General features: G+C 46.7%; 1 long non-coding RNA gene across 1 annotated transcript; it reads right to left on the bottom strand.

The window, feature by feature from the left end:
• Positions 1-1,784: 1,784 nt before the first annotated feature.
• Positions 1,785-3,870, bottom strand: LOC128402472 (uncharacterized). The gene is made up of 2 exons (XR_008327706.1): positions 3,777-3,870; positions 1,785-2,253 (listed from the first exon to the last, which is right to left on the bottom strand). It is a non-coding gene; the product is annotated as an uncharacterized LOC128402472 (long non-coding RNA).
• Positions 3,871-4,368: the final 498 nt, after the last annotated feature.

Raw genomic sequence — 4,368 nt, 5'->3', positions numbered from 1 at the left:
GACCATGGAGATCAGGGTTCAAATCCCTACTCGTCCATGGAACTGACTGGGTGACCTTGAGCCAATCACTATGTCTCACTCTAACCTACCTTACAGGGTAGCTGGGAGGATGAAATGAGGTGGAGAAACATGTGCTCCACCTTGAACTCCATGGAGGAAAGGCGGCCTATAAAATGTAAGAAACAAATAATAATGAACAAAATCTTAACATCGCTACCGGTGAATACTTGGCCAGCTCAGACTAATCTCTGTGGAAAGGGTCATGGCTCATATGGCCTAGAAAGTGCCCTCAGCTGATTTTAAAGGTCACAGAAGGTCACAGAGAGGGCCATGGTCTCTGGGGATGTCCAAAGGTGGAATTCATTCTGAATGCTAAAGTACACTCCAGCGTTATTATTTTATTCTGGATTTCCCAACACATTCTGAAATGGTGGATCCACCCAGTCCTGCCATTCATCCAGATTTTAACTAGGCTTAGAGAGCATAGCTTGCCCCAAGTCATCTATGGAATTCAAGCCTTTGAGTCCAGGCCTTTTGGAATCAGGAATACAGGAACCCATGCTGAGTTAGGCCGTGGGTCCATATAGCTTAGTATTGTCTACTCTGACCGGTCGCAGCTTTGTAGGGTTTCACACAGGGTTCACAGCCTGACCTAGGACCTGCTGCAATACTCTTGCTAATAGGTCACACCATTTATGCTTTTCCAGGCCACGTGTTACATTGGCGTTGGGTTACTTGCTCATTCCTTGACCATCCTTGAGACTCACACTAGACCACATCTGCCTTCACCTCAGCTTTTGCCCAAACAACCTGAGCATCTTGTGGTTACCTCCAGGTCCTGCAGAGCTGTTTCTTTCCCACTTGAGCCAGAGATTCAGGGACAAGAAGAATGGTTGTTCCTGCTAATGCCTCCAAACACATTCTGCTAACAGTTTGGGGGACAAAGAGCCAGGGTGGCGTTCTTTGAGAAATCTTCTCAAGCATGATGGCATGAGAAGAGCAAGTCCTTCTGTCTTCTGCTTCCTCCTTTCATGGTTATAAGGAAACAAGGAAATTTGACCCTAAAGGCTGAAGCAACAAGGGCGCAATGAAAGAGATGGGGGTGGCGTGAGGCTGCCATAGTGCCCATTGCATCCGAAAAGAAATGATGCAACAGCAGTCAAGTCCCATCCTGTTTCCTTCCTCCAGCTGGGATAGTGCAGAAAAATCTGAAACTTGAAGCAGGCACACAGAGGAAGGTGACTCATTTGAATGGGGTGTATTAATACTTAATAAATGTGTCATCCATAATAAATAAGAACTAGCCCACCCACAAGGGCACCAACTGCTCATGAATACCAACGGGAAGCAAAAGCAATCCCAGAGGAGCTGATCTGATGGTGCCCTTTCAGGGGAGGAAAGAAAGATGATGGCTCTAACATTGTAATTGTACAGAAAATAATTAGCGGAGAAACAAAAGGTGCACACACTTCTAACCACTGTTCTAGGCTTCCCAACAAACACCCCACCGCCACCGCCAAGTCCAGGAAACCTGTGTTTCTATCTGAAAAGTGGCACCTTGGTAAAGTGATTCATGATCTGGTCATGTCCAGACTAGACTACGTAGGCTACCTTTAAAAGATGGTTCAGAAATCTCAGGTGGTCTAGAATGCAGCTACCAGAGACCTCTTGGAGCAGCCAGTCATGTAAATTCTCATTTCTCCACAGCGCTTAAAAGTGTTTAACTGGACTGTGCGCAGCAAATTTTCCCTCCAGATATTTTACAAGTATTATGTATTCCTCACTACAGCATGTTTCTTTATTATCTCTGTGTGCACATTCCCCCCAGAACTCCAAATACAAAGGCACTGTGGCAGTTTAATCTCTGTTTGCCAATCACTGAAGACCTGACAGGCATTTCCAGAGGGAACTGTGCGCATTGAACTATAGCTCCTGCTACAACAGTACTGAGATTTTCATAGGAAGACAAGAAAGCAGTTTATCTGATGGTTCTGAGCTTCTCCAAAGAATAATAAGGGAGTAACTCCTCCCCGCAATCTTATGATGCAACAGAATCTTAAGTATGGAAGAAATTTAATACAGAGGTGAAGGAACTTCCTTATCTGTATTCCTCCTGCAGTCCTTCAGATCTTAGTTCCCCCTACTTCACACACATAGTAAACCCATCTCTTGCTGAACATGTTCTCTCTCTTTCGGATCTTCTGGTTTTGCCTCTCTTGCTCTGTAATTTCCCTGCCTCATCAGTGGATCCACCTGAAAAAGATACAGCAGGGATCAGCAAAGCAGATTCTGAGAGAGAGCTCTTTCTCAAACATTACACTTTCCCAAACCGAAACATTTTAATATTTCATGTTTGCACCCAAATCCTAAATATATTTACTCAGAGGAAAGTAAAAAAAATGATTTCCAGAAGATATACATCAAAGTAAGTACATTATGTGGAGTTTGGAACTGACAGGGTCAGTACTCCGGTATGTCCTGTGTCTGAGAAGGAAAGGAGGGGGAGCAGAAGGAGGGGCTTGTCGCAGAGAAGTGACGCACAAAGTCTCGCTGTTTCCTCACTCCCTTTCACTCTTCTCGCTGAGCAGCAGCTTGGAACAGAAGCTGCGAGTGTGCTCTTGGAGCACAGATGAGAATGTCGGAAGTTTCGGACGGATTTATTGCCTTGTAAATAAACGCTTTTAGAGATAAGAACTGAACTGTCTCTGGACTTGATTTATCCCTCATCTCACACGGACGGGACCGCTGCAGCTCTGCTCTCCTGCCAGGTCAACTTCCAGCAGAGCGACGCAGGGAAGTGTGACTGGACGCAGGGGTTTGATTTATGCAAACATTAAGGGCAGGAGCCTTACTTAAAAGCTGTTTTGGGTGGGATTTGCCCAGAAAAGTGGCATATAAATATGTTTTGGATTGAGCTGTAGTGCTTCAGTGCTGTCAGAAATGTGCCTGACCTCCACAATTGAGCCACTGAGTCAGCTGGCATACCAGGGTTATGCCTAAGGCACTTTTCTCCCTCTGTATTTTTTGCTCCTTACACCAGCAGTGCTCCACTGGCACAGGGGTGTCCCTTTGTTAGTGTCTATTCCCCAAGCACTACCACTGTTCTACCACGCCAGGTTCTGCAAGCATAAGAGCAGTGAAGGGCTGGAATGAAGAAGACGGAGAAGACAATTGCTCCAGATAAGAAACAAGAACCGATAGATGGAAATTGCAGATAGTCGGATCTCTGCTAAATGTTAGCAGAAACGTAGGAGATGTTTGACAGCTCTTCCTGTCGCAGGAGGTAGAAGTTCCTCCTTCATTGGTGGTATTTGAGCAGAGACAGTGTCTGCCAAGAATGCTCTACTTTCAGATCCTGCATTGTGCTGTGGGTTGGACTACCTCACCTCCAAGGTCCATTCCAGAACTATGATTCTATGACAGGAGTGAGTCTGACCCCATTCAGCAGACGTAACTCAGGAAAAGAATCAGCCCACCAGCCGCTCATTATCACCACTGTCTCATGGCGACGAACTGTGATTGTGTTCCTCACGCTGACAACAATGCTTTTGTGAAACAAACTCATTCCAGATACATTCATCTGGTCCACAGCTTTTGTCCCTTCCCGTGTCCCCTGCTGCTGACAGAGTGTCTAAACATTTAATCATCCTGCCTTCTCCGGCAAAATATATGACTTGTCTAAGAGCAGGACTGATGCATCTCTGTGTTGTCAGCAGTGGGGAGGAAGTCAATTGCGCTAGCTATTTGTCGGGAGGCTTCCTGTTCAGGGAACGTACCTGCTAACAATAGCAAGCTTGCCTCAAAACGTAATGCACGTATGTGATCCTCTGGCATTGTGCACCTCTGGGCACCTCTCTGAATGCTGCTTTCAGTTAAGCTTTCTGTGTTTGTGGCAGTTGTTTTCTTCAGTTCAACTGAACTCACTGGCCTGTTAGGGTCACTGTTTCTCTGGAAGAGGCCCACACATATCTGACCCTCTTTGTGTAGGTCACCTTCGCACCAGTGCCAATTTAGCAGCTGCTGCGTGTGTCTGGTGAGCAATCCAACTGCCTCCTCATATACTTAGTGAACCTGTGAAGGGAATCGTGATCTGAAGGACGACAGGCCTGGCCCTACCATGAGACAGGCAGCAGCCTCAGGTGACAGGTACTGAGGGGCAGGAAGTGGACAGGCCTCTGTGTGCCCCCTAAGCTAACCTGATGCTCTTAGGGGCAGTGGAGGACGCTGTCCCATTGCCAGTGTCAAATGACAATTCAGTTGCCAGCCTGGTAGACTGAATGGGGGCAGAAGCCATCTTGTCCTTTGCTTCTGTCAGCAAAGTGTCTTGCACTGACCCTGCTCTGCTGACAGGCCAAGGGACATCCAGTT

The sequence above is a fragment of the Podarcis raffonei genome, chromosome 1, assembly GCF_027172205.1.
Source record: "Podarcis raffonei isolate rPodRaf1 chromosome 1, rPodRaf1.pri, whole genome shotgun sequence".
NCBI lineage: Eukaryota > Metazoa > Chordata > Lepidosauria > Squamata > Lacertidae > Podarcis > Podarcis raffonei.
Note: the sequence above shows the minus strand (reverse complement) of the source record. Positions and strands in the feature narration are given on the sequence as shown.